This window comes from Meriones unguiculatus, chromosome 6, assembly GCF_030254825.1.
Source record: "Meriones unguiculatus strain TT.TT164.6M chromosome 6, Bangor_MerUng_6.1, whole genome shotgun sequence".
In the NCBI taxonomy this organism is placed as follows: domain Eukaryota; kingdom Metazoa; phylum Chordata; class Mammalia; order Rodentia; family Muridae; genus Meriones; species Meriones unguiculatus.
This window is the reverse complement of record NC_083354.1, coordinates 57,153,014-57,176,335: the sequence shown is the minus strand read 5'-3', so window position 1 is coordinate 57,176,335 and position 23,322 is coordinate 57,153,014.

The following is a 23,322-nucleotide window of genomic DNA, read 5'->3' as shown; positions in this document are numbered from 1 at the left end:
TGCTGCTCTATCCACCTTAAAATATTCAAAGAACATCCATGTTAATTTCTAAAAAAACAGCAATATTGTTAACAAAAGGTGTTGCATAAGATATGGTACATTTTAATGGTATCTAAATAAGTATCATTATAGGTGGAAAATAAATGTTCATTATTTCTTAGAAAAGCAACTTCAAATATATGATTTCTTAAGAAAGACTCTTCTATGTATCTTTAATTGTGATAAGAACTATTCACCACAATTTATTTGGAAGAGCATACTTTTTAGTTATTATGCTATTTTTCCATCCTGACACAGAATACAAAACCTTTTTTAATTTTTTTTAATATTAGCTACAGTTTATTAACTTAGTATCCCAGCTATATCTTCCTTCCACATTCCCTCCCAATCCCACCTGCCCTCCCTCATCTCCTCCTTGCCCCTTTCCAAATCCACTGATAGGGGAGGTCCTCCTCCCCTTCATCTGACCCTGGTTTATCAGGTATCTTCAGGACTGGCTACAAAGTCCTCCTCTGTGGTCTAGCAGGGCTGCTCCAGCAATTAAGAAAAAGTGTTTACTATACTTGTATAAGATGCAGATTTGTCACTACACAGAGGAAGACAATGAAGCCAGTCCTGATGAGACCTGATAGACTAGGGTCAGATGGAAGGGGAGGAGGACCTTCCCTATCATTGGACTGGGGAAGGGACATAGAAAAAGAAGAGGGAGGGATGGTGGGATTGGTTAGGGATGGGGGAGGGGGCTATAGCTTGGATACAAAGTGAATAAACTGTAATTAATAAAAATAAAATATAAATTGAAAAAAGAGGAGGATTTGGCTCAAAGCATGTCTGTAACAGCACCAAGGACTGAGTGACTGAGTGAATTAAGAAAATGTCGGCATTGTAGTAATAGATGGATACTTCTAGCATGTATCTTTTTTGTTTTGTTTTTCTTTTTTATAATTATCATTTATTACAATTTATTCAATTTATATCCTAGCTGTGGCCCCCTCCCTCATCTCCTCCCAATCCCACTCTCTTTCCCTCTTCTCCCCCTATGCCCCTCCCTTAGTCCACTGATAGGGGAGTTCCTCCTCCCCTTCTATCTGACCCTACCCTATCAGGTCTCATCAGGACAGGTTGCATTGTCTTCCTCTGTAGCCTAGCAAAGATGCATCCCCCAAGGTGAGGTGTCAGAGAGCTTGCCACTGAATTTATGCCAGACAGCCCCCGATCCCTTTATTAGGTAACCCACGTGGAGACTGAGGCTATGGGCTACATCTGAGCAGGGGTTTTAGAACCTCTCCATGCATGGTCCTTGGTTGGGCTATCTTCAGGGTCCCCAGGGTTCTGATTTTTTTGTTTGTTTGCTTGTTTGTTGGCTCTGTTGGTTTCCTTGTAGAGTTCCTGTACGATCCAGGTCTTCCTATCCCCTCCTTTTTTCGTAAGATTCCCTGAAAATTGCCCAAAGTTTGGCTGTGAGTCTCAACCTCTGATTTGGTACCTTGATCAGTAGAGTCTTTCAGAGTCCTCTGTGGTAGGCTCCAGTCCTGTTCCCTGTTTTTCCCCTCTTCCAGTGTCCATCCTATTTGCCTTTCTGAGTGAGGATTAATCATTTTACCCAGGATCCTCCTTCTTGATTATCTTCTTTAGGTGTATAGATTTTAGTATGTTAATCCTGTATTATGTGGCTAATATCCACTTGGGAGTGAATATATACCATGTGTGTCTTTCTGCTTCTGGGTTACCTCACTCAAGATGATATTTTCTAGTTCCCACCATTTGTCTACAAGTTTCATGATATCCTTGTTTTTAATTGCTGAGTAGTATTCCATTGTGTAAATGTACCACAATTTCTGTATCCATTCTGCCATTGTTTACAGCTTCTGGCTATTATGAATAGACCTGCTACAAACATGGTTGAACAAATATCCTTGTTTTGTAGTTGGGAATATTGTGGGTATATGCCTAGGAGTGGTATAGCTGGATTTTGAGGTAGCACTATTTCTAATTGTCTGAGAAAGCACCTGATTGATTTCCAAACTGACTGTACATTCCCACCAGCAATGGAGGAGGGTTCCCCTTTCTCCACCTCCTGTCCAGTATGTGTTGTCACTTGAGCTTTTGATCTTAGCCATTCTGATGGGTGTAAAGTAAAATATCAGGGTTATTTTGATTTGCATCTCCCTGATGACTGAAGACATTGAACATTTCTATAAGTGTTTCTTTCTGCATGTGTCTTAATGGATTGTATGTCTGGTAGTTTCACAGAAGGGAACACAATACATCATAGAGTTGCCATCAATGAATTGAATATTCATATGGCACATTTAAATTTGTTTATTATGAAGATGACCAATTTCCTAATTTAATGGTTGATATTTTGGTTTACGAAGTTCAACATTGTATGCAGTTTTCCAAAAGATTATATAAAAAATATAATGTTTTGATATTATGGAAATAAGCCGACAATGTGAAGTTTTTGTCGCTTTAGCACACATACACAAAAACATACACTTGAGATAATGCATGTTTTACTATCCATCTTTATGCTTATTACTCTAAAAAACTACATTTTGTTTCTGAGATACTGGTACTTTTCTATTTTTATAATATTCTTGTTTATTTTTATAGACTGGTGGTTTCAGATGAAGAGATGTATAGAGGAAGTTTTAGAATAGTTCTCAGTGCAGGATCTTCCAACCCTATGGAGTTGGGGTCAACCTCTTCAACACATGGGTGAGGTATTGCTTAGCTTCCTATAAGCTCCCAGCTCTCAGCTGTCCAGTAGTGTTAGCTCCTGTCCTGCTGTTTGTTTGTAATTTTTGAGAGTTTATTACATATGTACAATGTACTTTATTCAATCATACCATCCTTCATCTTCTCACAGAACCCCTATCACTTTTCTCTCTTGTTCTTTATAAAATCATTATCAAGACTGTCTGTCCATGAATGAGTATGGGGCCATCCACTGGAGCATGGCCAACCTACAATAGACCACACTGTGGAAAACCTGACTTTGCCCCCAACAACGAACAGCTTCTAGTGAATTTCATCTAGAGGCTGGGCCATCTGTAATGAATGATAATTGGCTTATTCTTGCCTTGGTCCAGTATAGACAGCTATAGCCACTGTGAGCTTATAAATACAATGGCCCTATTATATACAAAAGACAACATACAGTAGTCATTAACACGTTCTAGCTCTTACCATCTCTATGCTACCTCTTCTGAAGTGTACCCCAAGCCCCAAAGTGCAGAAGAAGAAATATAAATGTTCTTTGTGATGCTGACATGTATTTTCTGTTTTGACTAGACATTTAGAATTGCAGAAAATGAGAATCTGCATTTCTCAGCTGTTGTAAAGAATAGAATCTACCTCTAGGTGGAGACAAGCCTTTGTTTTCTTTCAACACATCAATACAGTGGTGCAGGTCAGGGTCCTATCTAGGGTACCATCCTAGCCTTATGCAAATATGCCCTTTCCTTCCCAGAATCTCTGTGCCCTACTGCAGTTGCTACAAGCTGAGCGACCAGGAGGTTCTGCAGGGTCTGCCTGCCTTTCTGAGCTCTGACTCCAAAGGTCATATTGTTCCTTTTCTTCTTTTTGCCCTGTTTTTCAGATTTTGGCCAGAGCCTGAATATGATGTTAAACTTCCTAATTAATGCTTTGGGCTTTCTCATTCTGTTTCTAAACTGTTCCTCCCTGCTGTGCAGCTCCCTGCCACCCTGTGGCTGACCCCCTTGCCAGCTCATCCTCGCCATTCTCTTCCAGGCTGTTGTGAGACTTACAGCCTGCCTGATCTTTGGTTTTCCTTTTAAACTCTAATAAACCCTCCTGAAGTTTCAGACATTAAGTTGGAGTCTATTTTTTGCCTTCAATCCTGTTTGTGTCTGCTCTTAAATTATTTTGTTGATAAGATTTACAACACCAAAAAGCATTCCAGTTTTCTCAGTAGCGTGTGATAGCTGAGCGGTGACTCTGAGATTTCTACTAACACTTGTTTCTTAACTTTCAGTTATTTAATTGACAGGGAAAAAGCCCATCCCTGCAACCCTAGACTGTGGTATAGTTATAGTTTGTTCTCCATATTGTCTCGGTGACCTTAGCTCAGTGATGTGGGGAATTTCATGCTGTAATTATTTTTTGTTTTTACTCAGTTATTTCATACCTTAGGTTTTCTCTAGTTCTCTTACAATGATGGCTAAGGTATCATATGTGAAATATTTACTTCTTTCTTTGAGTTTTATTATTTGGTGGGGAGGGAACTTAAGGATATTAACAGTGATTCTGATGTTGTTTTCTTCTTAGGTACATCTATGCCTCTCTCTCTCTCTCTATATATATATATATATATATATATATGTGTGTGTGTGTGTGTGTGTGTGTGTAATATATATGCCTCATTATGTGTGTGTGTTCAATTTTGTTGTGTTCTTTTGAAGAATATAGGATTCTGATATCTTACATTTATTTCAGATTGGTTTGATCTTTCAAAGCTTGCATTTATGTGTGTAAGTCTTTAGTGGATGGTTAATTTATCACCTCTAACAAGGTGAGATTCTTCTGTGATGCTTTTCTAAATACTGTATGTAACTGAGTTTAGCACCTGCTCTCAGCTCACTTCTCTGCTCTCTCTGCCCTGTGTTTCCATAACACTTCTAAGCTATTGTTTTAAGTTTGCCTCTAGGAAGTAAATAGGTCAATTATGCTCGTTTTGTCTATTTCCATCTGTCAGGCTTTGACTCCTGTGCTTCCTGTTGCCCAATATCTAAGAATAATTATCTCATATATGTTTGTTATAGTAGAGCTCTTTAAAGTAAGGGTCAAATCACTTTCTTTCATTTAATTCCACTTCAAAGATGAACATAAGGGGTTTTATTTGCTGTACTTTCCTCTCTTTCATTAAAGCATTACTTTAGCTGATGAGTTTCTCTGAAGCGACCCGTTCTTCTATGGCATAGGATAAAGAACAAAAGGTCTTCCTTCAATGCTCAGACTTTAAAAGCATATAAGAACCAACAGTGTTGTGATTAAATTGTGGAGGTCCAGAACTTTAGAGCTCAATAGCTCACATGCTCATCAACCTCTCATTGTTGCTGCCTTTATTATGATCTTTGGCTTCTCAACAGAATGAAGGGGACATTTGCCTAGCTTTCATGGTGTATGACATTACAGCACAGACCATGCTATCCTTGAACTCACCTATATCTGCCTCTGGTATACTGGGATTAAAGGTTTTCACCATCACACAAAGCTAGACAGCTGCATGTAGAAGAATATAATTAGATACATACTTATCATCCAGCGTACAACTTAACTCCAAATAAACCAAACCTATCAGTACAAAACCAGTACACTGAACCTGGTAGGAGAAAAAGTGAGAAATAAGTGTGAACTCATTAGCATAGTCAAAGACTTTATGAACAGAATGCTTTTAGTATAGATAATAAAATCAGTAATTAATAAATAATATCTCATGAAAGAGATCTTTGCCAGCATGGCAGAGAACAGCATTATTTGGGCAAAGCAGCAGCCTACAGAATGGAAAATATTTTTACAAACTGCACATCCAATAATGAGCTAATATCCAAACTATGTAAAGAGCTCTAAAAACTAGATATCAAAAAATGAATAACCTAATTAAAATTTTTAGGTGCAGATGTAAAAGAAATAATAATATCAAAAATGAATCCCAAGGAACACTTAGCCTTAGCAAGCAAGGAAATGCAAATCAAAGTTACTTTGATATCACCTTTACACAATCAGAAACTGCAAAGAGCAATAAAACACATGAAGGCTTATGCTCGAGAGGATGTGGAGTGAGGGAAACACCCACCCATTGCTGGTGGGAGTGCAAACTTGTACAGCCACTATGAAAATCAGTATAGTGATTTCTCAGAGAGCTAGGAATCAATCTTCCTCAAGACCCAGCTATACCACTTTTGGACATACAAGTAAAAAGCTTCATCTTACTCCAAGAACACTTGTTCAATCATGCTAGTTGCTGTAATATTCATAATAACCAAAACCTGAAAACAATCTAGATGCTCCGAAAAAGAAGAATGGATGAGAAACATGTGGTACATTTGCACAATGGAGTACTGTCAGCCATTTAAAAAAAAGTAAAATCATGACATTTGCAGATAAGTGAATGGAATTAGAAAAAAAAAAATCATCTTGGATAAGGTAATCATTCAGAAAGACAAATATGGTATATTTTTGCTTGTATGTAGATATTAGCTGTTAAGTCAATGATGACCAAACTACAATCTACAGAAACAGAAAGTTTAGGTAAGGGCCTGGGGCTGGGGGTGCAGATATATTTCTCTGGGAAAGGGAAATAGAATCGTAGTTATATATAGATGGATGGATGGGGGATGGACTGGAATGGGAGGATCAGGTAGGGTGAGGGAGGGAAGGGGAGATAAGGGACTAAGTACAGGGAGAGATGTCTAAACTTAATGACCATTTGAGGGGTAGTACAGAAACCTAACACAGCAGAAACTGTGTGTGTGTGTGTGTGTGTGTGTGTGTGTGTTTGTGTGTGTAGGTGATCTAAATTAAACTGTCAAAAAGCGGGAGAGACTGAGCTGCAACTGGCCATCCCTTGTCACCAAATGAAGCTTACAATACCAGGAATAGGTTATATCTAATTGAATTGTTGCCAAAGGAGTCCATGGGAATCCCTATACAACTCAGGTTGTTGCCAAGACTTTAGGATGCTCTCCATAAACTGATAGCAAGACCCCAATGCTGAAGACAACAACTCATTAAGAATGTCAAATAGATGCCTACCTACAGCCTTCATCCCTACATTTCTTTTCTTTTTTTAAAAAAAAAATATTTATTTATTTACTTACATCCTTATCATAGGCCTACTCTCCTCTCCCTATCCCTCTTACCCCCTATCCTCCTTCCTCTACTCCTCAGATAAGGGGAGCTCCCCCAACAACTCAAACCAGCATATCAGCTCATATCAGGACTGATCACATCTTCATCCCCTGTAGCCTGGTGATGAAGCCCAGCCAGGGAGAAGTGATCAAGAAGCAGACAACAGAGTCCATGTCAGAGTCCACTCCCAGATCCACATGATGACCAAGTTACCCATCAGCTACATATGTGTAAGAGGCCTAGGTTGAGTCCATGCATTGTCCTTGGCTGGTGCATCATTCTCTGTAAGACCCCCTGGGTCCAGGTTATTTGGCTCTGTTGGTTCTTGTAGAGCTCTTTCACCTACTCTTCTACAGGATTCCCTGAGCCCACCCAATGTTTGTCTATGAGTCTCAACATCTCTTTTTATTCTTTGCTGGGTGGAGCCTCTTAGAGGACAGCTATGTAGGTACCCATATGCAAGCATAGGAGAATATCAATAGTGTCAGAGGTTAGTTCTCTCCTATGTGGCCAGTCTCAAGTTGTGCCAGGCATTGGCTGGACATTCCTTCACATTCCTTCAATGTCTGCCCTATTTTTTTTTTTTTGTCTCTGCACATCTTGTAGGCAGGGTTAATTTTGGGTTAAAGGTTTTGTGGGTGGGTTGGTGTTCTCTTCCTCTACTAGGAGTCATGTCTAGTTAGAGGGTGGCCTCTTCAGTATTTATGATTCTTGCTATGAATGCCAGCTACAGTCCCCGCCATATCCTCCCATGAGCCTACTCTATAGAAGGTCTCCACTTGTCTCAGAGATGCCCCTGCCCATGGTTTTTCTTCTCTTGGCAAGCCCTCTGTCTTCCCTCTTCCTTTTCTCATGTCTGATCTCTACTTTCATTTCTCTCCATGCTCCCTCTCCTACTCTGTTCCTTCTCCTCATCTGCTTCTACAGACTATTCTATTTCCTCTTCTGAGTGAGATTTAAGCATCTTCCCTTGGGTCCTCTTTGTTCCTTATCTTCTTTGGGTCAGTGAATTGCAGTATGATTAATCTGCACTATATGGCTAATATCTACTTATAAGTGAGTACACACCATATTTGTCTTTCAAGGTCTGCGTTACTGCACTCATTAAAAGGCTTTGGTACAGGAATGCATTCCCTACACTTTTAAAAGAGAAATATAAACACAAAGGAAGCTACAACCCCTTAATCTACAACAGTATACTGCTTGAAAAATGGGCAATGGTGGTGCAAATTGTACAGAGTAGCTAAACAACTAATAACTGATTGGACTTAAGGTCCACTGTATGAGATGGGACCTATAGTGACACTGCTCGGGTGACCAAGAACTGGAGACTAGATAGCCCAGGGACTAGAGTAAAACGAAATACTACTATTCTGAAAAAGTGTAGCATATACTCATAACATTCTAGTATACTCGTAGATCATTGCCTTGCTCACCCAATATCTGATAAGTTTTCTTCTGCAGCAGATGGGAACAATTACAGAAAACCAAAGCCAGGCAATATCAAGAGAGTGAGAAACCTTGGAAGACTCAGCCCTAAGTGGGATGGCTTCATCAAATTCTTCCCCTGAGGTCTCAGGGAAACCTGAAGAGGAGGAGGAGGAGGTGGAAAGAATATATGAACCAGAGGATAGGTAGCACAGCAAGAAAACAAGGCCCTCTAAATCAACAGGTTCATAACTCATATAAACTCACAGAGACTTAGGCAGCATACACTGGACCTGCAAAAGACTACACCAGATGATGTTCTAGAGCTGAACTGAGAAAAAGACACATGCCCCATCTCTAGACCAAAAACAATGAGCAATTGATAACTGCTTGCTAATGAAAATGTAGTTTGCTCTAAGGGAGTCAGTCACCCTGGGGAAAGAATCTACTCTTAAGGGCAGGCTGCATGCCCAGAAATCGATGACAATAGAAAAAGGAGTTAATGGCATTATTGGAGTTTCCTTGGCTCATAAGGTCATGTCAGGGGGTTTCCTTTAAAAATTATCATACTATTTATTTTATTTGTTTATTTATAATTTTTTCTTATCTCTTTTTACCCTACAGGTTCTTTGGGTATATATTATTGCCTCTAGTTTAGTATTTGATGGGGATTTCTCAGTGTGTGAATGAATAGGTCTCTGTGTCTATATTTGTTTCTTGTGACTTTTCTAGGACTCTTTTACTCTGATGATGATGATTTTGTCCAATTTTGATGTGTTACTTTTCATTTTATTTTATTATTTTCCTTAGAAGCCTGTTTGTTTTCTAATGAAATATAGAAAAGTGGTGGATCTGGATAGGAGGAAAGGCGGGGAGAAACCTAAAGGGGTAGATGGAGGTGAAACTATATCAGGATATATTGTGTTAGAAAATTTATTTTCGATAAAGGCAGAAAAACAAACAAAATAAAACAATTTTGAAGAACTTTAATTACCACCCCTTTGCTTCTCATTCACTTATGGCAGAAGAGAAGAGTTACCTGCTTCCTATGAACTAACATTAAGGAAAAGCCTAGACACAAGTTAGGTGACTGTGACAGTGATGGAACTCTTAGCAAATTGAAACTGGCTGGAGAAGCATAGTGTCTCAGCACTGGCATCATTGTTAGTCAAACTTAGCAGTAATCATCAGAAGGGAGACTTTTGGTTTCATCTCTGCCTCTCCCAGTATCCATCCAGAAGGCTTTGGCTACCTTTGCTGCATACAACTTTCTTTACTCATGAAGATGCACAGGCATTTTTTCCCCATTTATTTTAACTTTATGAAGATGCTCTCAAAATACTTTCTCCTTTGGTAATAACACTGCCTAATTCTTGAAGATCCAGGTCCACTCTGGAGTCTACATGCTGCCAACTTAATGACCCTGATGGCCAGGGAATGTCTTTGTCCTTTTGATCTTGGCAGACAGGTCTGCTCTGAGTGAAAGCTCACTGCTGACCTAGTGCTGTTTTTTGCTTCAGCTTGGGAGTTGAGCAGGTTGAAGCCTTGTTTCCTATCACTCTTTATTACAACGTTGGATCAGATATTGAAATTCAATATTTGTACAATTTGTTTCACTTCTATTTGCTATCTTCCTCAGGCAGTTGCTCTTTGGCTAGCCTCCATCTGCTAGAGGCATGTCTGACACCTCATTGTTGAGATTTTTGTAGTATTTAATCTTCACACATTTTACATCAAAGCAGGAACTTCCCCTCAGTCAACCACACCTCTGCCAGAAAATCCACAAGGAGAGAGTGAAGACCTCATTTCTGTGTGTTGTAAAAGTAACCCCAAAATTGTGGATCAACTTTGTAATCTCAACAATGACAACATACTTGCTTAACACCACATACAAATATCTGTTGAATTTTGTTTACTCAGTGGTCCAAGGATAAAATCATACAACAAATCTGGAAGTTGCTTCCACAGTATCATCTTTCAAGGACACACTTCACCAAAAGTACCCAGTATTTTTATTTTAGGAGTACAGCTCAGTAATAGAGTATTTATCTCTTATGCGTAAGGTCCTGGATTTGAAAACTAGTGCTATAACAAAAATAAATAGTAAGCAAATAAATCTTTGCTTTAATTTAAAACAAGTTTCTTATACATATATACAAATACTGCCTAAAATTTGACACAACAGCTTAGTAATTTCTAAATGCCAAGGTATGCAAAGATAAAAATTATGAATCACTGATCTTTTGCAAGCAGTCGATTAATGATTTTTTTTCTGTAAATTTATTAGAGCATGTTAAATATGCTGTATATAGGATATAGGTTACACAAGTGTTGAGCATATAAGATTAAGTATTCATAATTCCTTTCTCTCAAAGGATAGAATATTTAGCTAAGGATATGTATTTGGAAAATGTTGACTGAATCAAGTACATCAATATGTGTGAAGTAATGTATCCATGAAGGGAAATGAAGCTTCTACTGAAACAGAGGGAATTAATATGCATCATTAAAAACATATGAGGTATAAACTATAATAACATCTTGTTGAAGTGATTCAGTGAGCCTCAAAAACTGCTGGTTGCTAAAAATTACTTGAGAGATGTCTCATTTCTCTTGTCAATCACTATGGGTTGAATATTTTCAAGACATAATCTAGAAACAGTGAAATGATGTAGTGGGTAAATGAACTTAATTCACAAGCCTGTCTACTTAAGTTCAATACTTTAAATCCACATAAAAATGAGAAGAGAGAACCAATTTTACAAAATTGACCTCTGGCCTTCACATATGCACTCTCCTGTACACATCCATGCTCATATATCATGTACACATGCAAACACAATGATAACACATTTATAATAGATGATTTAATGTTTATTTTGATGGCTTAATATCTAACCCTTTCTTTTAATTAAAAGTAAAGCAGATACTTGTTTGATTGTATATTCCTGAATGTTTTTAAGGGATTTATTCATTTCCTTTTGAAGGGCCTCTCTCGTCTTTATAAGATTGGATTTAAGGGCTGGAGAGATGGCTCAGCCGTTAAAGGCTAGGCTCACAACCAAAAATATAAGATTGTATTTAAGGTCATTTTCTTGTGCTTCAGTTGTGTTAGGATAACTAGGGCTTGCTGTAGTAGGATAGCTATGTTGCACCATGAACACCCAGCACCAGGCTGCCCAACAGTCTTGCTGCACCAGAAACATCCAGATTAAGCCTGCCCTCCTGATACCTGCTACACCAGGAACATTCAGAGACAATCAGAGGCTAAGTATCAGCATAAGAACACAATCAACAAGAGCCAGGACAGTATGGGCTGTATGGCACCTTCAGAGCTCAGCACATGCTGGGGAGGATGTGGAGCAAGGAGAGCACTTCTCCATTGCTGATGAGAATGCAAATTTGTACAACCACTTTAGAAATCAACTTGGCAACATCTTAGAAAGTTGTGAATAGTTCTATCTCAAGACCCAGCTACACAACTTCTGAGCATATACCAAAAAGATGCTTCACCATACCAAAGGGACATTTGATTAAACATGTTCATAGTAGTTTTATTTGTAATAGCCAGAAATTAAAAAAGACCTAGATGTCCCTCAATGAAAAAATTGTTAAAGAAATGTGGTACAGTTACACAAATGGAATATTACTCGGCTATTAAAAACAAAGACATCATGCAATTTGCAGGCAAATGGGTTGAACTAGAAAAGATCATTCTGAGTAAGGTAACTCAAACCCAGAAAGACAGGTATAGTATTTATTCACTTATAAGCAGATATTAACCATAAAATACAGCATAACAATACTACAGTCCACAGACCCAAAGAAGATAAGTAATAAGAAAGGCCAAGAAATGGATGATGCTTGAATGTTCCCATAGAGGAAAATGGATTACATTTCAGAAGGCGATGGATGGAGGGAACTGGGTGGCAGAGAAGGTGAAGGTAAATGGGCTGGACAGAAAATGTTGAGGGGGTTAAAGTGGGAGAGAAGACTGGGAGAGAGAACAGAAATCGATGTGTGGGGGCCATCTTTAGGACAGGGGAGGCTCCAGGGAGTCTTTGGGATGACCCTAGCTTATACTCCTAGCAGCGGAGTTTAAAGAGCCTGAAGTGACCACCTCTAACAGCGAAGTGGGAGTTCCAGTAAAGAGAGAACACGAACTCATCCATAAAACCTTCAATTTAAAATTTGTCTTGACTATATGAAGTGTAGGGATGAAGATGGAGCCGAGATTAAGGGAATGACAAACCAATGACTGGCCCACCCCATGAGACCTACCCATTGTAGAGAGTCAACCTCTCACATTGGCTTGTAGCCACGAGCCTAACATAACTGTCTTCTGAGAGGCTTCATCCAGCAGCTGATGGAAACAGATGCAGACATCTACAGGCAAGCAACGTGTTGAGCTAGGGGAGCTATGTGGAAGAAACAGAGGAAGGATTGAAGGAGCTGAAGGGGTCATGGACACCACAGAAAGACCACAGAGTGAGCTTGCCTGGACCCACGACGGCTCACAGGGATGGAACCACCAATTGAAGAGAATGCGTGGCTTAGACCTTAGGCCCCTACACATGTGAAACAAATGTGCAGCTTGGTCTTCAGGTGGGTCCCCTAACAATCAGAGTAGGGCCTGTCTCTGACTCTGTTGCCTGCCTTTGTACCCCTTTCTTCTAGCTGAGCTTCCTTGTCAGGCCTCAGTGGGAGAGGATGGGCTTAGCTATGCTACAGCTTGTTGTGCCAGGGTGGGTTACCCATGGGATACTTTTCTTTCTCTGAGAAGATGGGGAGGAAGGGGAAGAAATAGTGGAAGGAGAAGGAGAGCATGAGGGTAGGACTGGGAAAGGAGGAGGGAGGGGGCTGAGATAAGGCTGTAAAGTGATTAAATGAATGAAAACATAACTTGTATCATAAGCATGAAATCATTTAGATTATGCATAAAGTGTTGTTTAGTTTTGTATTTATAGAGATAAATTACTGGGTTTCCTTTCAACCTGTTATTTTATTTTTTTCTAAAGAACCATTAGGAATTCTGTGGGAACTCATAAATATGCTCCAGCCTTCATTCTTTATTGCCAGACATGGTCTATTGTAAGAAAAAATCTTCTTGCATTTATCTCAAAATATTAGACAATTTTATGTGTTTTAGCCTTTGATCTTTAGCTTTTCCTTATGACTATCTTGAATTTTTCTCATTTCAAAGTGGATCAAAATTTTACTTAATTGGGGCATCCTCTATCATGAACTCAGTTTACTGCTCTCTGATCATTCGCTCCTGATGGTGCAGCCTTGCCAGGCCACAGAGGAAGAAGATCCAAGCAGTCCTGAGGAGACTTAACAAGCTATGGGCAGATGGCAATGGTGGAGAACTCCCCCTTTCAGTGGACTAAGGGAAGAAGATGAGGGGAAGAGGAAGGGAGGGTGGGATTGGGAGAGTTGAGGGAGGGGGTTTCAATGAATAAGTTGTCAAGAAAAAAAGATAAAAAATTAAAAAATATATATTTAGGGTTTATAAAATTTCAGGAGCTATGTTAGTTTCTTAATGAATACCCATATATGTCTATATATATTTATTTATAAAATACATTTATATATCAGATAAAAATTTTAGAATCTAAATTGTATAACACAAAATCTGAGTTGTATAACACAAATTGTGTAACACAAAAGACCATCTATGTATTTTTAATGCTGTCTATAATTTCAGAATATCGATGAACATTTATTATAGTTGATAGGAAAAGAATCAGCTGTCGTGAGATTCATACCTGTAAACCAAGAAATCAAGAGCTTTAGGCAGGGAGAGCACCTTGAATACCAACTGGAGCTATATAAGAGTTTCTTAAAGAGAAAACAACATGGGGCCAGAACTTAAACATAGGGTTTAAGCACTGAACATGGGGTTCAGTGCTTAAAGGTGATGGCCATGTAAGCCAGACAGTCTGATTTCAATTTCATATAAGGTGAAATGAGAAAGGTGACTGTACAATACTGACCTCTGACCTCCAAATATACACTGTGGCATGCATACAATGTGTGAGTTCTTTGTCCCACTCCCAAACACACACACACACACACATACAAACAGGTTTTTTTTTTGATGTGATAATTCTTTGACTATTGCTATACTAAATAACATACTCTTAAGTGCTTATAAGTAATAAAAAAACTAACAGGAAATTATTAAAGCTTTAAACAGAAAAAAAAATACAATCCACCAAAAATGTGATTGCTGTGCCCAAGCATTATATAATGTGTGTGTAAAATAGTTCTCCCCTAAGTTTCACTTCCTAGATGTACTCCCCTTTCCAAACTTTGCAATTAAAAAAAAACCTATAAAGACCAATTTGTGCTGCAAAATATTCTTGTATGTGTGGTCTTCCACTGGAGCACATGGTCGGTTACTAGGGATTATAGATTTAAAAGTCATTCCAGAGATAAAGGAATGTGTCATATCAGTGATGTAAGCTTACAATATAGAAAATATAAGAACAAGAGAGTATTACAAACAAAAAATAATTGTAGAAAGATGGAACTCAAGAGAAAAAGCATAACTATCAGAAACAGTAGAAGATCTATTGCTACAGATTTTGCAGCAATTAATACAATAGTAAATACATGTTATCAATACCTTTATTCAATGTGCCAATTTTGTGACAGGAACAATTACTTTAATGTTGCAAATTTCTAAAGACCATCCAAGAAAAATAGACAACTTGTATCCATCCATTCATCCATCCATCCATCCATCCATCCATCCATCTATCTATCTATCTTATTTATACCAAAGGAACTACATGTACAATAAAAAAACATTCCTATAAATCACCCTAGACTGATCTAAGAAAGAATTTTATCCTAGAAATGATATCAAATACTTGTTTTTCTTTTTCTGTCTCATTATTTTTGAGTATACACTCTGGTGAATTTTTTCCCCAATGTTTCTATACCTGAAGCAAAAGAGATAATTTTGTAAAGCAGTTTTAGAGTCACAACATTCTAACATTGTAAAATGAATGAATTATTGAGAACAGAAAATGATATTTGTTTTTGATACCCACCTCTTCTTTCCGAAGTTGTAGTGAATATAGTTTGCTCATGAGCAGACATAAAATTAAATCTAGGGAAGCAATGCTCTTTTGTACTGACTTCAGGGACTTCCTAAATGGCCCTTCATTGTTTTCATTGTAATGAATTTCTAATTTGCATAAATTCAAGATGTTGCAAAATGTGTGATTTATACCTTATATGTTCTAATTTTCCAGATCATTAATACTTCAACACCATTTTTTTGTGAATTTTTCCCCTCTGGATGATGAATCATCCCTAGATTTTGACATTCACACACAAGTAAACACACACATGCACATACCTGCTTCATATTCAAATATCTAAAAAGTATTTGTTATTTTATAAGTACCATTAACACTAAATATATTAATTAGTCCTCAATTCTACTGTACTGCTTATAAACTGAAACAATTGTTTTTCTTCATGTGTTGGGGAATTATTAAAATAGCAGATGATTTCAATATTTCAATATTCCATTTTATCCAATAGACCAGACATAAGAATGAAATGACATCATACATCAAATGGACTTAATGGATGTATTTAGAATATGTGAGCCAAACCCCAAAGAATATAAATTCTACTCATCAGCACACAGAAGCATTTCTATAATAGACCACATATTGGGACATGCAACAAATCTTAGCAAATTCATGTAAAGTGAAATAAACAAACAACCTAGGAACCTGCTACAGAGGGCTTCTGAAAGCCAGAAGAAGAAAACAGGAAACAAACTAGGAACCTGCTACAGAGGGCCTCTGAAAGCCTCTGCCCTGCAGACTGTCAAAGCAGATGCTGAGCCTGATGGCCAACTGTCAGAGCGGCAGAGTGGCAGAGTGAATGGAATTTTATGTAAGAAGTGGGAAATAGTAAGAGCTGGAGAGGACAGGGTCTCCACAAGGAGAGCAACAGAACAAGAAAATTTGAACACAGGGAACTTCCCAGAGACTCATACTCCAACCAAGGACTATTCATGGAGATAACCTAGAACCCCTGCACAGATGTAGCCCATGGCAGTTCAGTCTCCAAGTGGGTTACATAGTAATGTGAAGAGGGACTGCCTCTGGCCTGCTCTTTGATCACCTCCCCCTGAGGGGGGAGCAGTCTTACCAGGCCACAGTAGAGGACAATGCAGCCACTTTTGATGAGAACTGACAGACTAATATCAGAAAGGAGAGGAGAACCTCCCCTATCAGTGGACTTGGGGAGTGGCATGCATGCAGAAAGGGGAGGGAGGGTAGGAGGAGGGAGGGGCTTATGGGGAGATACAAAATGAATAAAGTGTAATTAATAAAAAAATACTTAAAAAAGTGAAATAACTCCATAGTGTGTTATCTGAATACAATAATATAATACTTAATACAGACTTCAAACAAAGTTTTACATCAACAGCCTCATGGTGATTAAACAACTCATTAGTGAATGATGAATGTGTCAAAAAGAAATCAAGAAAGAGAAAATTTCAAGGACTAAATGAAAATGAACACTTTTGGGATTAAATGCTTTCTTTCTACATTTATGTTGGTTGAAAGTTTTGCTGGGTATTTTAGTCTGCTTTGACATCTGTGTTCTTTTTTTTTTTTTTTTTACACTTTATTCACTTTGTATCCCCCCATAAGTCCCTCCCTCCTCCCCTCCCGATCCCACCCTCCCATCTCCTTCTTCACTCATGCCCATCTGTGTTCTCTTAAGAGTCTGCTTGACATCTGCCCAGGCCCTTCTGGCTTTCATAGTTTCTGTTGAAAAGTCTGGTGTGACTCTGGTACGTCTACCCATACATGTTACTTGGCCTTTTCCCCTTGCTGCTTTTAATATTTTTTCTTTGTTCTATAGATTTACTGTTTTGACTATTACGTGACCTGAGCAGTTTCTTTTCTGGTCTAGTCTATTTGGTGTTCTGTAAGCCTCTTGTATGTTTCAGGACATCTTTTTCTTTAGGATGGGAATTTTTTCTTCTATGATTATCTTCAAAATATTTTCTGGACCTTTGTGCCTGGACTCTTTTTCTTCTATTCCTATTATTCTTAGATTTCATCTTTTCATTGTGTCCTTGATTTCTTGGATGTTCTGTGTTTGTAACTTTTCCAATTTTAGTTTTTCTTTAAGAGATGTATCAATTTCTGCAATAGTATCTTCAGCACCTAAGATTCTGTTTTCCATCTCTTGTATTCTGTTGGCGATGCTTACCTTTTTGGTTCCTGATCGCTTCTCTAAGTTTTCCAGGTTCAGGGTTTTCTCTGTGTTTTCTTTGTTGATTCTTATTCTGTTTTAATGCCTTGCACCATTTCCTTCATCTGTTCGAATATGGATTCCTGTCTTTCCATGATGGTATTTTTTTTCCTTCATTTCCTCTTTATGTGCCTCTATCTGTGTGGCTATATTTGCCTGTATTTCCTTGAGAGATTTGTTTGTTCCTCTTCATGTGCTTCTAATAAGCATAGATTTAAAAATAATTTACCTGTGTTTCTGATGAATTAAAATATCCATTCACTTTGGGAGTTGCTGGTGAAGCCATGATGTCCCCGAATTTGTTGGATGTGTTCTTACGCCAGCCTGTAGCCATCTGATGGTCAGTAGCCTTCACTGTTTGTTCCTGGAGCCTGTACAGAAAACTTGATCTGTCTGGCTGTCTCTGGAGTTTGCAGTATTCTTCAGGAAGATGAGAGGTCCACCGGTTTGAGAGTGGGTTTGGTGTTTCCGATGCAGTTAAAGGAGGAAGGTCACAGGCACATGTGCACAAGTGCAGGACTGTGTGTGGAAGTTTGCCTGCCTAGAGGGGTAGGGCATGAGGGAGGAGCAGTTCGCAGGGCACAGTTCGCAGGCGCAGTGCACATGTGCAGGAGCCTTGAATGGCACAGTGGCCCACAGGCCTTTCTCGGTATTGTGCTCCAAGCATTCAGATCTGTCTGGGCTGCACCATCTTGGCTTCAGGAATTTTTTCCAGGAATTGTTTGGCTGGACTCCACTGGGAGACCCACAGAATAGGGGCTTCAGTGTTGCGACCGCTGTCTCAGGGATTCCTATGTTGCCCACAGTGGGAGTGTGGGTGGGAGCGATCAGGTATCTGGTGGCTAGTATAGAGGGACCCTGGGTATGGGGCTCTGTATTCAAGCTTGCATACGCACTCACTGGTAGGTGTACGCAGTAAGCTCCGAGAGCCCACAGTTTTCTACTCTCAGATTTGGGTGCCCTGTGTGTCCGTTAGTGTAAGGAGGCCCCATACCTGGGTTTAAGCACTCCCCTCTGCTGTGTGCCACTGGAGCAAAGAAGGTGCAGCTGAAAAGTGCGGGGGGTTGATATTCACCACTCTCAGACCCTGGAGACATTCTCGGGGAGCCTGGATAAAACATGTCCCAGCTCACTGGTTGACCCCTCTAGTCCAGGAAACCTCAATGTCGATGTTCTGTCATCAGCTGCCCATCCACTCACCTGTTTTGGAGTTTCAGATCCCTGCCTTTCAGAAACTGGTTGCCACCATCTTGGAGTCCATTAAATGCTTTGTTAAGAGAGAAATTTGTAAAGATAAATTAAAACAATCAAAAATAAATGAGTCAATAATGCAACTAAAAATATTATAAAAATAAGGACAAACCAAACTCAAAACTAACATCTACTATTTCACAGAAATAGAGAGCAAAATCTAAGGTAAAATTCACATGGAACCACTAATGCCCTGGATAGCTAAAACACTTCTGAGCAAAAGGTCAACACTTGAATGATTACCATTCCAGATATTAAGATACATTACAAAGTTATAGTAATAAAAACAGACACGTAGAAAGACAATTGTTGCATGTTCCTTCAAAATCTTCAAATTTGTGCATGTATCCTGCCATAACAACAGAAAACACAAAGTGAAAATGGTACTATGTTGCAGGAGGCTAGAGATAGGAATAGGTTACAAGTGACTTGAAGCTGGGGATTGAGAAAAACATTGGGCAGAGGTCCCTATGCTAGGAAAAAATGGGGGAAGTTGTTGTGGATATAAACATGTATTTGTTTTAGTCCAAGATGTAGATATGTGACTGATTTAGGTGATCCACAGCAACAGACTATTTGCCTCATGCAGGCTCTGAGAGGAGTTCTTTGCCAGCTGCAGACAGTTTAAATCTGAAGGCTCTGGAGAGCGTATAAATGGTAGGGTCAAGAGAAGGTGATCTCCAAGAAAGAGCAAGGCTGCTTCTACTTCCCCTTTGCTGTTCCTGGTTGCTGTAGTGAGACAAGAAGTTGGAGATCAAAGGAGGACCGATGTGCTCCGCCAGATCAGTGCTGTTGCAGCCACATTGGATAGTTGTGGAACCTGAGCTTACATGAGGTAGACGGCACTCAAGGACACCCAGCACCCTTTCCCGAAAGTCACCTCAGGTCACACCCCCTGATGTCTCTTCAGTGCCTGAGTTGCTATACTTTAATAATAGTTTTTAAAAACCCAGAAATACAACCACACCATCACAAAACCTTTTTCCCCCACATCTGTCTCCCTACTAAAGGTTAGAACTATGGGTTTTCAGTAAGGTTAAAACTGCATTTACCTAATAGTTAGAACTATTTGTTTTCTAAAGAGAGAGAAAGGAGTGGAGTTGGATGGGTGGGCAGGTGGGAGGATGTGAGAGGAGAAAGCATGATTTATACTGCATTTCAATAAAAAAATTATAAAAGAAAAGCTAACATTTTTCATCTGAACCTATTCTTAATTCAAGTAGGAATATTTATTAATTCCACAAAATGTTACACAGACATTCTTATTCTTTTTTAAAATAATTTTCACATAGGCCTCAGTTTACTGTTCTTTTTGTGGGTCGTAAGGACATGCCATAAGGATATTCACTCACAACATTTGCATTTGGCCATGGCCTTAAACTGACAATAATATTCCAATGATGCCTGCAGGTTTGATGTATTCTAGGCACACTGTATAAAACAGAAACACACTGGTAAAGGATTCCTACAATTTAATTCAAATTAGGGAAATAAGTTTCCATCAGGCCCTGACTGTAATAAGTATGGCAGTCCAACTTGAGTCCATCATCTCCTGTAAATTTTAATTATGTCCTTTCCAAAACAACAACTGTACTAGATTACCCCAAAAGCCCCTCAGGTTTTTATATGTGACAGGAAAAATTGTATACTAAAAGGATTAATAAGTTCTGTATATGTCAAAAAAAAAAAAAAGAATTTGGAGATCTCCTGAAATGAAGATTTGACTGTCTCTAAGGAACCTGATGACCCTAACCCACAGGAAGCAGCTAAGAGAACTGCACCCCTCTCCCAGTAACCATGGTATTGGAGTGCTGGAAGGGATTGGAGTGGAGTAGGGAGAAAAGGATAAAAGAAATGTAAATAAAAGAGTTTAAAAAGCTAATGCCTACAGGAAGTACTTCAACATATTGGTACAACAATGATTGACTTTTTGGACTTAGCTTTCAAAACTTAGAAATAAAATAAAAAATTGGTAACGGGCATTATATCTAATTATAAAGCTTCTTCACAGTGAAGTTAATAGCTGACAGAGTTAGGAAAACCTATGATCTGTGCCATATCATGTTCATCGTCAACCTGACTGGATGAGAATCAGAATGGAGACACACCACTAGATGTGTCTACGAGGCCATTCCAGAAAATGTCAACTGAGGATGAAAGATTCACCCTAAGTATTCAATAGACTTGGGTCCATCGTGAATAAAAACAATCAAGTAAACACTAGCTTCTCTCTGCTTCCTGACTGCAAATAGGAAATGATTCAAATAAATAGTATTCTTTTTCTTTTAAATTCACTTCACTATAAAAACTTGGAAGCTAAAGAACATCACACACCAAAATTAACCATACCCCTTCTGTACACGTCAGTTACATAGTTAGAATAGGCATTCTGGAGCTCAGGAGCTTCATATGAAATGTTCGCTTCTGCCATCAAGTATTTTATCATCTTACCTTCTACCAAAAATGAAGAGTTCATTAGAGTTAAGGCTAGAAATCCAATTACCCTTTATACCCTCTTTCTTATCTCATGTCCGTTACCTAAATTCAGTCCTTCCTTATCCTAACATTCGTTGTTCTTACATGTTTCCTATATGCTTTAGCATATGTATATTTTCTTATTTGTGTATGTATTTGTATATTTAATTGCTAGAGTCCACATACGAGGGAGACTATGTAGATTTTTTCTTTTCTTTTTCAGATTGTATGAACTGGCTTAATATAAGCTCTTCATTTCCATGCAAAGGTTGTGATTCTATTTTTCTTTAGAGATAAATAGTATTTCATGTTACACTTTGTTCATATACTCTATACTTCCAAATAGATATCTTCCAAGGTAAAAAAATGACCCGTAATCATACGCAAATGTAGAAACTGAAAACAAAACTACACTGAGATGTAATCTCCTTTCATTGTGATGGCCTTTATAAAATAAGAAAAGTATGGTGCATACAAAGTTAAGGGGGGAATTTTTAGACACTGTTGATGAGAATGTAGCTATCTCACATGTGAGAGATGGGGGGTGTAGTCAGTGTACAAAAGAGGCACCTAAATATCCATGCTTATTAAGCACTATTCAGAGTGGCTAAGACGTGAATTCTTCCTAGAAACCCAATGACAGATGAACGACTAAAGAAAAAATAGACTTATTTATTTACACACATACACATACATATGTTCAGCTATTTATGGCTGAATAATACTCAATTGTGCACCTGTTTGAGAAGAAAAATGAATTCCTGGAATGTGTAGCAAGGTGGTTAAAATTGGAAAATATCACATTAAGTACTCAGAAAGGCAAGTGTTACACATTCTCCCTCCCATGTTCTGATAAAAATAAATGAAAGCCATTTTCGGATTGCAAGGGAATAGGAAGGGAAGGTAGAGGGTTGATGCTGTGATGATTTGAATGACTTGAATGTTACCAAAAGGCTCTAGTATTTGAACACTTGATACCTGGTTGATAGCACTGTTTGTGCATGTTTAGAAGGTGTGTTTTTGTTGAAGGAATTATGTCACTGTAGAAGGCTCTGAGAGCTTAAATCCTCACATGATTTTCAGTTCATTGTTTCTGCTTGGAGACTCTGGTTATGATGTGATCTCTCAACTTCCTGCTTCAGTCACCAAATCTTTTGTTTTTTAATAAGTTATGAATTGTTCCTATTTTTTTATTTTTAAAATTATTATCATTTATTACAATATATTCAATTTTTATCCTGGTTGTGGCCCCCTCCCTCATCTCATCTCCTCCAAATCCTACTCTCCCTCCCTCTTCTTCCTCTATACTCCTCCCCTAGTCCACTGATAGGGGAGGTCCTCCTCTCCTTCTATTTGACCCTAGCCTATCAGGTCTCATAAAACAAGGGGGAGATAGAAAGACCTGGAGAGGACAGGAGCTCTAAAAGGAGAGCAACAGAGCCAAAAAATACTCAGGCCTGGGGCCCCTGAAGAGAATGATACCCCAACCAAGTATAATGTATGGAGAGGACCTAAAACCCAGGCTCAGATGTAGCCCATAGACTCAGTCTCCAAGTGGGGTCCTTAGTAAAGGGAACAGGACTTTCTCTGACATGAACTCAGTGACAGGCTCTCTGATCACCTCCCTCTGTGTGTGTGTGTGTGTGTGTGTGTGCAGCCTTGTCAGGCCACAGAAGAAGGCAATGCAACCACTCACCAAATCTTGCATCTCTACATCTACCATGACAAATCCATATCCCTTTGTAACCATGAGCTCAAACAACTCTTCCTTCTACAGATTGCTTCTGGTCATGGTATTTTATCACAGACACATAAAAGCATCTAACACAAAAGGACATTATCTAATGAGACTGTCAAGGTAATGTCTAATAATGTATATAATTAACACATGTAAATAAAAATAATGGTAATAAAATTATAGAAGAATTATACCACAAAAAAATCACAAATATCTATTCACAGAAAAGACAACTTATGTGATTCAAAGGTAGG